Source organism: Sorex fumeus, unplaced genomic scaffold (genome assembly GCF_029834395.1).
Source record: "Sorex fumeus unplaced genomic scaffold, SorFum_2.1 ptg000063l, whole genome shotgun sequence".
NCBI classification, from domain to species: Eukaryota; Metazoa; Chordata; class Mammalia; order Eulipotyphla; family Soricidae; genus Sorex; species Sorex fumeus.
The window spans coordinates 22425394-22442930 of NW_026606120.1; the positions used below are offsets into that span (position 1 = coordinate 22425394).

Genomic DNA, 17537 nt, shown 5'->3' on the forward strand with positions numbered 1-17537 from the left:
TAAGAAAAATCTATATATGAGTTCAAGAGAAAAGGAAACACAATTTTTTTATTGATTTGCTTTTTAAAATATACTTCTTCTAGAAGCTGGGAAGGTACAAGTTATAAATAAATTTTTTGTTAATGTTTGGTTTCTGTTATGTATATAAAGACAAATTCATAATTTCATAACATTGTTAAATTATCATCATTGAAAGACGATAATGTACTGTCTATTTTCTTTTTTTTTAGGTGAAGCACTTTTTGCTGTTTTATTTTACTTTTTTAAAAATTGAATCACTGTGAGATACAGTTACAAAGTTTTCATATTTGAGTTTCAGTCATACAATGATTGAACACCCATCCTTCCACTAGTGCACATTTTCGACCAGCAATGTCCTCAGTATCCCAAGCACACACATCCCAGACCTTCCCCTGCCTCTATGGCAGACAGTTTTCCCCATAATCTCTCTCTACTTTGGGGCATTATGGTTTTCAATATAGCTAATGAGAGGCTATCATGTTTGGTCCTTTATCCACTTTCAGTACACATCTCCCATCGCATTCGATCTCTCCAACCACCATAGAATTAGTGATCCCTTCTCTATTCCTGCTACATTCTCCCCCATTGAATGAGGCAGGCTTCCAACTATGGAGCAATATTCATGACCCTAGTGTCCACTGTCCTTGGATATCAGATTCATATTCTGTTATTTTGTATTCCACAAATTAGTGCAGTCATTCTAAGCCTGTCTCTCTCTTTCTGACTCATTTCATTTAACATGATACTATCCATGATCATCCACATATAAGCACATTTCATGACTTCATTTCTCTTAACAGCTGCATAGTATTCCATTGTGTAGATGTACCAAGTTTCTTTAACCTGTCATCTGTTCTCCTGCACTCAGGTTGTTTCCAGATCTGGCTATTATGAACATTGCTGCAATGAATATACATGTGCAGATGTCATTTCTACTGTGCTTTTTTGCACCCTCGAGATATATTCCCAGAAAGATGTTGAGGGGTCATATGGAAGCTCAATTTCTACTTTTTGAAGGAATACCCATATTGTTCTCCAAAAAGGTTGACCAGCCAACCTTCCCGCCAACAATGAAAGAGAGTTCTTTTCTCGCACATCCGCGCCAGCACTGGTTGTTCTTGGTTCTTATTGTTGTAATCCAGTCTTTGTGGTGTGAGATGATATCTATAGTTGTTTTGATTTGCATCTCCCTGATGATTAGTGATGTAGAGTATTTTTCATATGTCTTTTGGCCATTTGTACTTGTCTTGAGGGAGCTTCTGTTAATTTCTTCTCCCCATTTTTTGATGGAGTTGGAAGAGTTTTTCTTCTACAATTCAACTAGTGACTTGTATATCGTGGGTATTAACAACCTATTCGATGGGTATTGGGTAAATATTCTCTCTCATTCCTTGGGTTCTTTCTGTATTTTGGTCACTGTTTATTTTGAGGTGCAGAAACTTCTTAGTATAATGAAATTCCATTTGTTTATGTTTGTTTCCATCTGCTTGTTCAGTGGTGTTTTATCCTTAAAGAAGCTTTTAGCTTCATTGTTATGGACAGATCTGCCTACATTTTCCTCCAGGTACCTTATGGATTTGAGTCTGATATTGAAGTCTTTAATCCTCTTTGATATGACTTTTGTGCCTGGTGTTAGACAGAGGTCAGAGTTCCTTTTTTTTTGCAGATAGATATTCAGTTTTCCCAGCTCCACTTGTTGAAGAGGCTTTCCTTGTTCCACTTCATATTTCTTGCTCCTTTATTAAAGATTATGTGATCGTATATTTGAGAGTCTGTAACAGAATATTCAGCTCTGTTCCATAGGTCTGAAGGTCTGTTTCTTGTTCAACACCATACTGTTTTAATTACTACTGCTTTCCACTCGGCCATCCTGACATTCATCTTTCAAACAACAAATGTTTTTAGATAATATTTCAGTTGTGCAGATAGAAAAAGAAATTGATGTTATTCCCAAGATACTAATTAACCTGTGTAAGGTTGCACAGAAAATGTGGAATTTCAAATCGAGGCTTTCTGACTGAATTGTGTGCTCTTCTAACTAACTGTACTACATTGCTTGCTAAATCATTTTAGGCTTTGGAAGTTTAAAATAAAATAAATCCCAGTTATCTTTTGTTAGAAAACAGTATCCGAATTGCCTGGGAAAATGATAATTTTTATAATGTTTTTAAATTTTCTTAATGCTATGTTATAAACGAACACGTCATTTTATCATTGTGACAAAATTAGCTAACCTATTTTTCTCATTCAATGTGGGGGACAAGGGTGAAGATTTTGGGGGATTAAATATCTCAATTTGCCATTCAGTTTCCAGTTGGATGTGTATTCCAAAACTACTTCCTGTGGTTTATGCTAGATTTTGTGTTGTTTGTAGTGCTGTTTCAAAATTTGTCTTGTACATACCCTGGGGTGAAAGACAAATTATAGTTTGTTTTTATAATTACTGAAACAAAAACAGATTATAACTGTAGCTTTTGCCAGGATTTTCAGCCCCTGTTATTAGAATTTAGAAGATTTCTTTTTATCATTTCGTTTCTAAGAGAATTGCCCAGTCATTTAATAAGTCACATTAGCAAATTCTGAATGAATTAGATATCTGCTTTTGGTGTTGATGGTAAATTTTTAAAAGGGGTAAGTTTTGCTTTCCAGTTTTAAATAACAGGATACAATTCACGATGGTCTAGATCATTTAAAGGGCCTCTGTAGCCCTTTAAATATTCAAACTAGTACAGTCTGGTTCTTTAATTTGATTTGCATTAATTGCCCTTTATCACGTACTTGATTCTAAACAAACACAAAATTTTCTTATTTGGATTTCGGGAATTGGTTTGGACCACACCTAGCTGTATTCAGGGCTTCCTCCTGGTGGTGCTCAGGAGACTATAGGTGTTAGCTACAGATGGAACCTCGTTGGCTGCTTGCAAGGCAAGTGCCCTATCTACTGTATTTTCTCTGGCCCTAAAGACAAAATACTTTTTATCTAAAAAAAATTTTAACACTGAGCCCAGCAAGCTACTGAGAGTATCCTGCCCACACGACAAATCCTGGCAAGCTCCCCGTGGCATATTTGATATGCCAAAAACAGTACCAACAAGTCTCACAAGTTGTTGTGAGATGTTACTGTTGCCCGCTGGAGCAAATCAATGAACAACGAGAGGACAGTGCCACAGTGCTACAGTGTAGTGATAGCTTGACCTCTTCCTTTGCTATCTGTATGAGCTTGATATCTTTTTTTTTTTGGTTATCTGCTATGGCCAGGACTTCCAGTACTATATTGAATAGGAATTGTGAGAGTGGGCAACCTTGCCTCGTGCTCGATCTTTGAGGGAAGGCTTTTAGTTTCTCCCCATCGAAAATGATGCTTGCTGTGGGTTTGTGGTATATGGTTTTGACGATATTGAGGAAATTTCCTTCAATGCCCATTTTACTGGGAGATTTTATCCCAAATGAGAGCTCTATCTTGCCAAATGCTTTCTTTGCAGCTATTGATATGGTCACATGGTTTTTACCCTTTATTTTATTGATATGATGGATTACATTGATTCACTTGTGAATATTAAACCATCATTACATCCCTGGGATGAATCCTGCTTGGTCATAGTGTATGAATTTTTTTGGTGAATTGTTGGATTTTGTTTGTTGAGGATCTTTGAGTCTATGTTTATTAGGGATATTGGCCTGTGGTTCTCTTTCTTTGTGGTATCTCTGTCTGCTTTTGGTATCAGGGTGATGTTTGCTTCATAGAAACTGTATGGAAGTGTTTATAATTGTACAATTTCCTTAAAAAGCTTTAAAATGATTGGGATTATGTCCTCTTTAAAGATTTGGAAAAATTAACCAGTGAATCTACCTGGGCCAGGACTTCTGTTTTTGGGGAGAAATTTTTTATTACCGTTTCAATTTCCTAGATGGTGATAGGTCCGTTTAGATAGTCCAGGTATTATTGGTTCAGTCTCAGAAGGCTATAGGAATCCAGGAGTTTATCCATTTCCTCAAGGATTTCTTATTTCATGGTATGAAGATTCTCAACGTAATCTCTGATGATCCTTTGAATTTCTGTAGTTTCTGTTGTGATATACCCTTTTCATTTCCGGTTCTATTTATTCGGTTTTTCTCTCTTCCTTTTTTGTGAGTCTTGCTACAGATTTATAGATCTTATTTATTTTCTCAGAGAACCAGCTCTTATTTTCATTGATCTTTTGGATTGTTTTTTGGACATCCAACTCACTAATTTCTGCTCTAAGTTTTATTATTTCCTTACTCCTGCTTTGGGCTCTTTTTGTTGGTCATTCTCCAAGCTCTTAAGCTGTGAGGTTAGGTTACTTAGGTGGGTTCTCTCTTCCTTCCTGAGGAATCCTTGTAGAGCTATAAAATGTCCTCTTTATACACCTTTTTCTGTATCCTATAAGTTCTGGTAACTCGTGTCTTCATTTTCCTTCATTTCCAGGAATCTTTTGATTTTCTCTTTGATTTTCTTTCTAAGCAACTCATTCTTCAGCAGTGAGCAGCTTAATTTCCAGGTGTTTGATTTTATTTTCTGTTTATGTGTCTTATTCCCTTATATTTTCAGTGCATCATGGTCTTCGAAGATCACTGATTCAAGCTCTATCTTCTTAGTTTTATGGAGGTATGTTTTTTGGCCCAGCTTGTGGTCAGTCTTAGTCCTATGCACAATTGAAATGAATGTGTATTCAGCTTTTTGAGGATGAAGTGTCTTGTATATATCTACTAAGTGAGCTCCTTTCTTTTATTTATTCATCAAATAAAGCATGTCCTTGTTAAGATTGAGTCTAGCTGACTATCAAGAGGTGACAAATCAGTGTTGAAATCGCCACTAGTATTGTGTTGCAATCTGTTTCTTCCTTCAAGTCTGTGAGTAGTTCTTTTAAGTATTTCACTGGTCCCTCATTAGGAGCATATACATTCAGGAGTGTAAGTTGTTCCTGACATGCAGATCTCTTGATCAATATGAAATGAACTTCTCTTTCTCTTGTGAACTTTCTTCAATCTGAAATCAATATGGTCTGATACCAAAATGGCCAGCCCAGCTTTTATGAGAGAGGTGTTTGCCTGAAGAATTGTTTCCAGCCATTGACTTTGAATCTGTGTTTGCTCTGACTGTTCAAATGTGTTTCTTGCAGACAGCAGAATATTGAGTTCAATTTTTGATCCATCCCTTGCCACTCTGTGTCTTTTAATTGGTGCATTTAGCCCATTGATGTTAAGAGAGATTATTATTATCATGGGGTATTGTATCATCATTCTGCTGAATTTTGGTTTATTTGAGGGGTTTATCTTGTACTGTTCGTGCAACCATGGTTTAGAGTTTATGAAGTTCCTGAGTTGTGGTTTGTCTGTGAAACTGTGTGTTGTTCCTTCCACTATGAATGAGTCTAGCTGGGTAAAGTATTTTTGGTGAGGAATTTATTTAATTGAGTTTTTTCACTATATCCCATCAGTGTCTTAAGTCAGCTGTACATCTTAAGGATGCACTTTTATAAGCAATTTCTTGCTTTGATCTTGCTGCATTCAGAATTTTATGTCTGTTTAAGGTGTTTGTCATTCTGATCAGGATGTGTCTTGGAATATTTTTATTTGGATTTCACCTAGCTGGTACCCTTTGGGACTCCTGAATCTGGTTGCATGTGCTCTTCAGCTCTGGGAACATATTAGCAATGATGTCTTTGACAGTTTCTTTTTCATCAGGGTTTTCTTCCTGTCCCTGGGACTCTAATGATTCGTATGTTATTCCTCTTGGCTTCATTCCGATTTTCTCTTCACAGTTATTGGTTCATTATGAGACTCTTTTCCATTTTCTGCTGTTGTCTGGAGATTCTCTGCATCACCCTGAAGCTCACTGATTCTGTTCCTTAGAACCTGTTACTCTGCTGTTGAGGCCTTCCAATGAGTTTTTCAATTCACATACCAGGTTTTTCAGATCTGTCATTTCTGTTTGTAATTTTGTTTGTATTTTCCACATTTCTGCTCTCAGATGCTCTTGTATTGTTTTGGCGGTGTGTTTAATTTAGCTCCCTAATCATCTTCAGTAGCTCCCTTCTAAGTTCCTCATCAGAGAGGTTGTCTAGTGCATTATTACTGATTTGATTTTCTGGACTAGTCTCTTCACTAACTAAGCTTGGTGGGCTTCTGCGTTGCTTTACCATTGTGACCTGTGCAGTTTAGACTTTCAAGCTTACTGTTACTGTTGTGTTTTTGGTGTAATATTAATTGAGGTGGAACTAATAAATTATTGGCCTAATGTGTTTTTGGTGTTTGGGCTGCCCTAGTGAAAGTTTAACATAAGAGGGTAATTTGTGGTTCATATGTGATGTGGAGGGGAGAATATCTTGAGGTTGGATGTCATTCCCACCAAGCCTGTACCTGGGTTGGGGGAGATGAGCGAGTCCTTGAAAGTTGGCTGCTATTGCTATTTTTTTGTTGGTTTACTTTTACTTCTGATTTTTCTACCCACAAGTTTTGCTTTTCAACCAAGCCACATTGATACTAATCAAGTATTTGTCTTTCCATATATATAAAAATAGAATTTTATGTAAATCACTAGACTGATAATCACACATATTAATGCATACACATGCCTCCACATTTTATACTGTTAGCAAGAATGAAATTGTTAAAGCTTATTTTTCATTTTGATTTTCTGACAGCAACATCTCACTTCAGTGATTTAATTCTATGTCAGAGTAGCTTTAAAACTTTCCATTATGAAAGTATAGTATTATGTATTTGGTCATTTCCTAGTGAGGGCATTTGCTTTATTCTTGCTTTTTGATTACTAAAAGCAGACATTTGTGGGGCCAGAGTGCTAGTACAGCAGGTAGGGCATTTGTCTTGCAGATGACTGACCCTGATTTGATCCTCAACACTGCATATGGTCCCCCCAAGCCCTGCCATGAGCACTGCTGGGTGTGATTGCAACTCCCACTTGCCAAATAAAAGAGAAGCATTTGCACAGGTACATATATTTTTGCTTAGAATTTTCACTGATATAATTCCTGAATATAACATTTTAGTCAAATGTTTTATATAGTTTCAGAAATTATTAAACGGTTTTGGTGCTTTCCCAAAATCATAACATGATACTTTCACTAAAATATGAGAGATACCTCTCTTCTCCTATAAGCTAACTCTTTTTTTATTTTCCATCTCTTAGTTCCTTGCCAGCTAAGTCAACTTAACTAATTTCTTACTGTTATTTCCTGCTTATGTGACTACAGGTAAATTAAAAAAACTCCAAATATTTGTTTTTTTATTTCAATTTTTAATTTTTTTTATTTGAAGAACAGTTAGTTACAAAGTTGTTCCTCATTGGGTTTCAGTCATACTATGTGTCAACACCCATCTTTCTGTCCTCCACAAGTGTACATTTCCCACCACCAATGTCCCCAGGTTCCCTCCTATCTCTTAACCTCCCCTGCTCAACCAGCCTGCCTCTATGGCAGGAACTTTGTTCCTGTCTCTGTGTCTTTGGTCTATCTGTCTCTGTCTTTCTGTCTCTGCCAGTCTCTGTCTCTCTCTCTCTATGTTTTTCTGTCTGTTTCTCTTTCTCTCTTTCTCTTTCTCTCTCTCTCTCTCTCTTTTGCTCTCTCTCTCCTTTTGGGCATTGGTTTGCTATACAGGAACTGAGAGGTTATCATGTTTGTTCCTTTTCCCATTTTCAGCCAGCAGTCCTCATCCAGAGTGATCATTGTCATGGTGATCCCTTTATCCCATATGCCTTCTCTCCCAGCAATTGAGGCAGGCTTGCAACTATGGTCCAGTCTTCCTGGCCCTTGTTTCTACTCTCCTTGGGTATTAGTCTTTCACTATATTTTTTAATATTCCAAACATGAGTGCAATCATTTACTTTTCTTAAGTTTTTAAATTTTATATTCATCAGGTTGTTCACATTAATTGATTACATTCAATATTTCAACACCAATCCCACCACCATTACACCTTCCCACCATCATTATTTCAAATTTTCCCACCACTACTCAAGCCTGCCTGCCACAGGAAGATGCTAGGTAATTTATTTTCTATTGCTCATTGTGAATATAATGAGAGGTCACACAGCTGCTTTTGCAGATGCATTCTCCTGGAATTCTAAAACTGTAAATAATTGGGATCTGGAGACATCTATATAGGGACTAAATCCATTCTGAGATTCATTTGTGAGTCTCTGGGTGAAGGCAGTTGGTATACTTAACTGGGTCCTGGAGACAGTTTATAGGCATGACAGCCAAGGAATACAGGAGGAGAGACGAGGAGGGACTGACCGTCCCTTGTCACCATGTGGCCTGGAGTTTTCAGTCCCTGGTCCCATATATGGGGGTTTTTATTTAAGAATTTTGTGCCCACCAGGGTTTCATTTGGAGTAAGCAGAGAGAAGGCACCTTCTCCGTCTGAGATGCCTGAGTCAAATCTGCTCGGTATGGGGTCCTGAGAAATCTTGGGCGAGCTACTGTCTTCTAATTGCTGAGTCTGAGTGCAATAATTTGATGTCTGTCTCTCTCCTTCTGACTCACTTCACTCAGCATGATACTGTTCATGTTCATCTATAGATAAGCGAAGTTTATGACTTTGTTTTCCCTTATAGCTGCATAGTATTTCATTGTGTAGGTGTGCCATTGTTTCTTTATCCTGTCGTCTCTTCTTGGGCACTTGGGTTGTTTCCAGTTTCTTGCTATTCTGAGTAGAGCTGTGAACATAGAAGTGCAGTTGGCATTTCTACTGTGTGCTTTTGGGCCCTTGGGATATATTCCCAGAAGTGGTATTGCTGGCATCATATGGAAGCTCTATTCTAGTTTTTTGAGGAATACCCATATTGTTTTCCATAAAGGTTCGGACAGTTGGCATTCCCACCAACAGTGAATGAGAGTCCCTTTCTCCCTGCATCCACTTTGGCATTGGTCTTGTTCTTTTTGATGTGTGCCAGTCTCTGGCTTTCCATAGATTTGTATTTTATTTTCTTATCAATGTGAACATTGATTATTATGTCTTATTATTTTGAATACCTTTCTGTTTACTTTTATAAGAACTTTCATATTAATTTATAGTTTTATGTTAGTAAACAACATTTTATCATTTTTAGTTAAAACATTTTTTGTATTAATTTTGTTTTAAAGATTTTATGGTATGTTGGGTGCATAGATATTTTTGTTAGTCATCAGTTTATCTATGTGCTTTCTTGTAGCTTATTTCAGAATGTGACTAAAACTTTAGACAATGTATTTGGCCTCATGAATATTCTTGTAACATCTTCTAATGGTTTTATTGTTTTAAAAATCTAAATCTGTATCATTTTATGTGATGTAAGCATTGATTTTAATTTTTATCTGATAAATTTCCATTTATTTATTTGCTAGAGCAGTGAACCAAATCTTTTCCTCCACATAGTTGAATCATCATAACTTTCACTCCATCCTGAGCATATGTGAACATCTCCGATGCTTTTGTTGACTATTTTTGTTCCATTGAAATATCTATGTCAATACCAATACTACATTGACCTGATTATAGTGATTTCAAAATATGCTCTGGTGTCTATAGTCTTGTTTTTCTTAACATAATATTTGTTGAGGATGAGGGGAAATTTGGGGACATATATGCTTCCCTGTGAAATTTATGAAAACATATCCAATAGCAGGTAAAAGTTCTTATAGCAAACTTAATTGGAATTGCATTCAGATTTTTCTCTTCAGACATTATGATTAATGAGATTTGTTCGTCGAACAATGAAAATAATCTAGACTATAAAGTGTTGTTTTTTAAATAGAATTGTGAAAAATTAAGAGCATTCCCAACTGATGGGTTAAACTTTTGGCCAGTAGCACCTCTGGGTGAAAGCCTGTGAGAACTTTTGAAGAGGTAAGTCTGCTTCTGGTTCATCTTGGCTGGCTGCACATTTTCCCTCAGATGTGCATAAATATTCCTCCCACTAAGAGTTGCTATCATCTGAGTGACAAGAATAGTTCCTGGATTTCAATTATACAATGATCAAATACCCATCCCTCCACCAGTGCCTGTTTTCCACCACCATGAAATCCAAGCACAAAAATTTGTAAGTCTACAACTGTACCTCATGGTGTTTCACTAATAAAAATTTAAAAAAAAAGAAGGAAAGTGCAGAGTAAAAAAAAAAGAGAATAGAAGAATAATTCCTGGAACTCATGATCCTGTTTCACTGATGAAAACATGTAACATCTCAAGGGAGAAAAGCTCTCCTCTATTGTATCTTTTACTCAGCCCAAAAACTTAGGGAGAAAGTTGCTATTGATCCCTTTGCTAACACTGAGAAATGAAGTTGGAAATTTCCTAAAACGTTGACCAAACTAGGTGCCAGAGGGAAAGTACCACAGACAGGTAAGCTGGTTGCCTTACTGGATAACTGACCAAACCAGGTTCAATCTCCAGCACCTCATGTAGTCCCCCAAACCCCACATGGAGTAATTCCCGGAGCAGAGCCAGGAGTAAGCCCTGAGCATGCTGGGTGTTGCCCTAAAATAACAACAACAAACAAACATTGACCAATCCAGAGTAGAATGGTATGAAGGATTGTGAATGATTCTGTTTGTCTACTTGGAGAGGACTAATATTTAAAATACGTGTTTACTGAGATGTTTGCAAAAAAGATGAATCTTGGAAAACTGCTGCTACTGAAATGAAACTGTCACTCCTGTTCCTAACGGTGTCTTTTACTGTATCCACAGGGAAATGTGACTTTCTCCTGCCTGTGCCCATAACATTTTTGAGCCCCAGGAGTTACTTGGCTGTTCCAGGCACCCCAGGAAAGGATGAAGCATCTCTTGCTTTACAGTTTCGGACATGGAACCGAGCAGGACATGTATTTACTAGCGGGTTTCATCATGGGTCCGGAGACCTCAGTCTTTCTCTAAATGATGGAAAACTTCAGCTGAGTCTCTTCCATCTTGTACATCCACTGAGGAGTGTCACAGCAGGTAAAAATGTGCTCCCTAATAGGTGTGTGTTCAAAAGTGAGTGTGGGCACTCTCATCACGTACGTTAGGTGGCGATGAGCCACTTCCCCACCCCTACCTCTGAGAGCGGCCAACAAACACATGAAGGAGGGAACGGGGCCGCCAAGCTGGTTGGTGATCAGTTGCCATTTATTTCAATCTCTGTCCCGCCATTTATTCCGTTCTCCCCATGCACCTATTCCAATCTAACTGAGTGCTCCATTCCAGTCTCAAGCTGCCCTTCTTTCCTCTCTCCTTCTTTCCCCTGTTAGTCTCCTGGCACTTGGTCTCAGTGCCTTAGTCAAGAGCCCAGCCTCCAAAGGTTGGGGATACCAATCACACCTAGGTGAGATAGCACAATCAACATATGTAAAGCTTTCCTTCTGGAAGCTCTTCTAAAACAAAGATCTCCTCCTGCTAGGAGATCAGCTCAAGGCTGTGTTTCTCCTTTCCTTAGTCCATATACATTTAAACATTTAAACGGTTATCTTAAATTTATGTCTTAACGATATTAGTCATTTTGTATAGACACAGTAAAAAATGTATTAAGCTTAAAAGATGGATCTCCTGGGTACATCTTGCTATAGATCCCAGACTACAGTCTTCAGGCCAGATTAGTCTGTCCTGAGGGTTTTAACTGCAGGGTCCTTGTCCAGTCACTTCTTTTTGGGTCATGACAGAATTCGTTCAGTACCATGCTTTTAAATTATAAGTTTTATGGCACTTATATACCCTGTCCTGTTTTGAAACCAGGGTTGCTTATAGCTTGCCCTGGGTCCATCCAGTTCCTTCATCAGGACCCTGCTTTGGGGTGCTAGGAACGAAAGGCAACCAAGGCTTAAGTTGAGTTAAATATTACAGATGTCTGGGAGTAAATGTTATTTGGACTCAATTATCTTCCAAGTTACAAAAGCACAGAATTAACTGTCTTCCTGTGTCAACACAGAAAGGACATTGCTGTAAAGTAAACTATGCAAAGGACATAAGGGAAAGAGAAAAGCAATATTTCACTTACAAATACAAAATCCAGAGTCCTTAGCAGGATCTGACCTTACAAGTCACAGGGTTTAATTTGGGGATATAGGTGATTAACAGATAGGGAAGCAGAGCACAGAGAAGAAGTTAAAGATTAACATAGAGGAATAGGAGTGCCTCGGGAGCACTGTGATGGTCGTAACTCAAAAAACTTAAACTCCTTGGCCAAGGGAGAAAGGATGAACCAATGTTATCCTACAAATAGGCATTTGATCTCTGACTGAGCCAAGGTTGGCATCTATAAAATAAACAATTGAATCCATTAACATTTATAATCACACCAAAAGAAGCTAAATTTTCTTTACCTGTGGTTTACATAACATTATGATGGAAGCTTAGCACAATTATTTTAAAAGTTCAGAAAATAATTTTATTTATAAGGTGAATGATGGTTGTGATATCTTTAAAATAATGAAATGCATTAGCTTAATCCTTGTTAGTTTTGAGAAGACACATTTTTAGCTGTCTTGTGGAATTATACACACATATATTTTAAACAGTTTCATGTCATAATTTTCCTCTCTCTTGTCATAGCTGGGCTGGAGAGAGTAGGATATTTGCCTTGCACTCAGCCGACCGGGGTTCAATTCCTCCATCCCTCTCAGAGAGTTCGGCAAGCTACTGAGAGTATACCGCCCACACGCCAATGCCTGGAAAGCTACCCATGGCGAATTTGATATGTCAAACACAGTAACAATAAGTCTCACAATGGAGACGTTACTGGTGCCCGCTCGAGCAAATTGATGAACAACCGTAGATAGTGCTTCAGTGCTACAGTGCTTGTCAGAGCTGCTATTTCCCTTTGGGGGGCTGCTGGTTTTGGATGTATTTTTGTAACTATGGGTGGATATTTGACTATTTTCCAAGGAGAATCCATTTGTGTGTAGAATAACTTCTAAAGTTATGACATTATTGAACTTTGGGGATTATCTTGCATTTTAAAGTCCATTAATATGTAAATCTAGGCACACTCATGACATGTTATTTCACAAATATTAAATGTGAAAGTATATATTACGTGACCATAGTCATGGGTTTTATATTGAAATAGGTAAAGGTAAAGGTAAAGGCCTACCCGTTGATCATCGATTTGCTCGAGCGGGCCCAGTAACGTCTCCATTGGAGACTTTTTTGTTACTGTGTCTGGCATATCGAATACTCTCGGTAGCTTGCCGGGCTCTCCAAAATAGAAGAATTTAAATTTTTATTTTTTATATGAAAAAATCTGATAATGTGAAGTTCCTTTTAGACCCTAGGAATGGAATTGAGTTGACTGAGATTCACTAAATTAAGTCTTGGTTTGTGTAAATTCGAAATCCTCATGCAATATGATCTGAATACGATAGATTTTACTGGTTCTCATGGGTACACAACACCTATTCTCTCATTACATATCATGTTAATGGAATTTTCTGAATGCTGAGAGTGGAGCTTTGCAAAAATGTTTTATTGTTCCAATTCTTAAGCATTTACACTTCAACATTTGTTATTTTTTTATGAAAGAACCAAGGACAAATTTTTATTGATACTTGCTGATTACCTTTGCAGTTAAGTACATTTAAAGAAAATTTACAAAAAATAACACCAGCACTTTTTCTTAAACGTCCAGGGTATTTTTTCTCAATCCATATTTTCTCCCAATTCTTACAATCTCTTTTCCTCTGATAACCACAGTTTGTGTCAAAGTGCATCAGTTTGTATATTTTTTAATTTTATGATTTTTACGTTAAAAAACATGATTTACAAAGTTATTGATAGTTGAGTTGCTTGTCCATTCATTTTATTTAATCATTGTATCACTGTATCAGTCATCCAGTTGTTCATTGATTTACTCAAGCGGGCACCAGTAACACCTCCATTCATCCTAGGCCTGAGATTTTAGCAGCCTCTGTTTACTCGTCTTTCCCAACGTACTGGAGGCTCTTTCAGGGTCAGGGGAATGAGACACATCATTGTTACTGTTTTTGGCATATCGAATACTCCATGGCTAGATTGCCAGGCTCTGCTGTGTGGGCGGGATTCTCTCAGTAGTTTGCCGAGCTCGCCGAGAGGCATATATATATTTCTCTATGATTTGTTACCTACTGTCTGAACCCAATCAAATATAGTGTGGTAATTATGGAAAATGTCTAGGAGTATGTTCACTCGGCTCTGAAGCTCGGCCCAAGCATGTGGAAAATGACCTGGAGCATGGTGGTGGTTGGGTCGTGGAGGTCGACTGCCGGGGCTGAGTCCCTTATTTCTTTTATAAGTTTTATTATTCTGTTTGCCTTTCTTCTGATGTACTCCCATCTTCAGTGGTGACTTTCACTGTCTTTAATTTTTTGATTGTTTTTTTTGGGTCACAAACTGTGACAGGGATCAAACCCAGGTCAGCTACATGCAAGATAAACACCTTTCCTTTTGTACTATTACTCCAGGCCACTTTAATGGATGTAGTTAGATGTAGTTATTATGCTGCAGATATGCTTTACCACCTTTAAGAAAGATAGCTGAATTGTCAGACTGGAAGAAGCATTTAGGGATTTTTTTTTGTTCTCTGAGTTATAGAGGACTTTATTTTAGGATCAATTTCTTCATGTTTTAATTAGATTTTTTCGTTGCCTTTCATGATAATAAATTTTGAGTCTGAGAACATTTCTGTTTTCACAAATATGAAACAAAACCTACTGATAATAGAAGAGTTCACTTGATCACTTGATATCCCGTTACTCATTGATCTGCTCGAGTGAGCACCAGCAATGTCTCCATTCATCCCTGTCATGTGCTAAGTAGCCCAACGGTATCTGCTAATTCTAGGAACATGAAGAGCCTCAAACTGATCATTCACGGTCTTGATGAAGAAGTCTGACCATCTCAGAGGTGGGTGGCCACACGATCTTTTGACGTCCCTTGGAATCAAGTCGGTAATGGCTCTAGTTCAGTGGTTGCCTCCAAATCTCATTACGTGTCCAGCCCATTTTCGATGCCTTGGCAAACGAGACAGCATCCCTGATTCTTGACTGTCCACGAAGGTCAGAACTCCAATTCTATCTCTCATTTGAGTGAAGCATGATACTGCAAGCATAACTCTTTAAATTCCTCTTTGAGAGACCCAAATAGAGTTCTCATCCTGCTTTTGTAGGGCCCAGGTCTCTGAGGCGTATGTTAATGCAGGAAGAACAGTGGAATCGAAGAGATGTGCCTGGAGCTGGAGGTTCTTTGTCCATTTAGCTATTTCTTCGACATTCTTGAAGGCGTTCCAAGCCACTCTCTTCCTCCTGCACAACTCAGGTGCCAGATTGTTCGACATGTTGACTTCTCGACTTAGGTACACATAACTGTTGCATTTGGAGATGTTCGTCCGGAATTTGGTATGTGGGCAGGTAGACATTGAGAGTGAATGGAACGTCAGGAAGGAGACCATTTCTCATAAACATTGTCTTCATTAGATTCAGCTATAGTCCGACCTTTCCACACTCACGGTTGAAGTTGGCCAGCATTTGTGCCATTTGGCTGATGTCTGGTGTTATAAGAATGATGTCAGATTCATGCCTGAAGCCCAGTGGGGAAAGCGCCCGTCCATCTCCGAGGGACCGACCACCAGTCCCTCGGCTCCTCCCCTCCAGGTGGGCCGGGGGCGTCCAGCCAGGAAGTGCTCCTGCCCCCCCAGCCGCGCCTCAGATTCCCGCCTGAAGCCCAGTGGGGAAAGCGCCCATCCATCTCCGAGGGACCAACCACCAGTCCCTCGGCTCCTCCCCTCCAGGTGGGTCGGGGGCGTCCAGCCAGGAAGTGCTCCTGCCCCCCCAGCTGCGCCTCAGATTCCCGCCTGAAGCCCAGTGGGGAAAGCGCCCGTCCATCTCTGAGGGACCGACCACCAGTCCCTCGGCTCCTCCCCTCCAGGTGGGTCGGGGGCGTCCAGCCGGGAAGTGCTCCTGTCCCCCCATCCGCGCCTCAGATTCCCGCCTGAAACCCAGTGGGGAAAGCGCCCATCCATCTCCGAGGGACCGACCACCAGTCCCTCGGCTCCTCCCCTCAAGTTTCACTCAATGTCTGTTATAAAACAAAAAATAACGCCTGACTGAGAAGAACGTCAAACTCAGAAACGTAGAAGGGTGCCTACCATGGACAAAATCTTATCCATAATCCCTTTCCACTATAAGAGAGAATAGTATAATCTGTGCTGGACGGAACCGAGGCCCATTGTTTGGCAACAAAACTGAACGGCTCCTGGCAGTCTCTCCTCATTCAACCAGGTACAGCCTGCCCCACGGCTTGAGACTCCCCCAGGGAATGCGCAGCTAGCTTGATCCCCTAGAATTGCCGGTTTTCTCCCTTTACCTGCACAGGAAGGGAACTGAGGCAACATCAGATCCTGCAGCAACAAAGCTGAAGGGATCCGGGAACTCTCTCCTCACTCAACCAGAATAGTAACAGTGAAGGTGAAGGACTAAAGCACACTGGTTACAATGGTAAAGCAACGCAAAAACCCACCAAACTTTCTTATTGAAGAGGCAAGCCCAGAAGACACCAACAGTATTGTAGTGTTAGACAACCTCTCTAACAAGGAATTCAGAAGGGAGCTAGTTAGGATGCTTAGGGAACTAAAAGAAACAATGTAAAGCAATGCCAATAAAAGACAAGAGGATTTGAAGGCAGAAATGAGAAAAATGCAATCGGAAATGTCGGACCTGAAAACCCTGGTAGGCGAATTGAAAACCTCAGTGGAAGGCCTCAGAAGCAGAGTAACAGCTGCTGAGAACAGAATCAGTGAGCTTGAAGATGAAGTTCAGAGACTCGCCAGAAAAGAGCAGAAAATGGAAAAGAGACTCACAGTTTGGAAACAGATGGCAAGAGAAGATCGTGATGAAGCCAAGAGGGGTAACATAAGAATTATTGGAGTCCCAGAGGGACAGGAAGAAAACCCTGATGAAGAAGAAACTGTCAAAGACATCATTGCTACAACATTTCCAGAGCTGAAGAAAACTTGTGACCACATTCAGGAGGTCCGAATGGTACCAGCTAGAAGAAATCCGAACAAAAATACCCCAAGACACATCCTGATCAAAATGACCAAAACTTTAGACAGAGACAAAATTCTGAAAGCAGCAAGATGGAAAAAAGAAATCTCTTACAAAGGAGCATCCTTAAAATTCACAGCTGATTTTTCTGATGAAACCCTCAGGGCCCGAAAACAGTGGTGGGACATAGTGAGAAAACTCAATGAAATAAATGCCTCTCCAAAAATACTTTACCCAGCGAGACTCTCATTCATAATAGAACGAACAACACACAGTTTCACAGACAAACAACAGCTCAGGAACTTCATAGACTCAAGACCATGGTTACAAGTACAAATAAATGGGCTACTTTAAGACAGGACAGGCCCCTCAAATACACCCAATTTCAACAGAACAATGGGACAAAATCCCATAACAGTAATCTCTCTCAATGTCAATGGGCTAAACGCACCAATTAAAAGACACAGAGTGGCTGGATGGATTAGAAAATTGAACCCAACATTCT

General features: G+C 39.2%; 1 pseudogene; it reads left to right on the plus strand.

The window, feature by feature from the left end:
- Positions 1-17537, plus strand: part of LOC130034947 (contactin-associated protein-like 3) — a 159129-nt pseudogene that overhangs the window by 23292 nt on the left and 118300 nt on the right.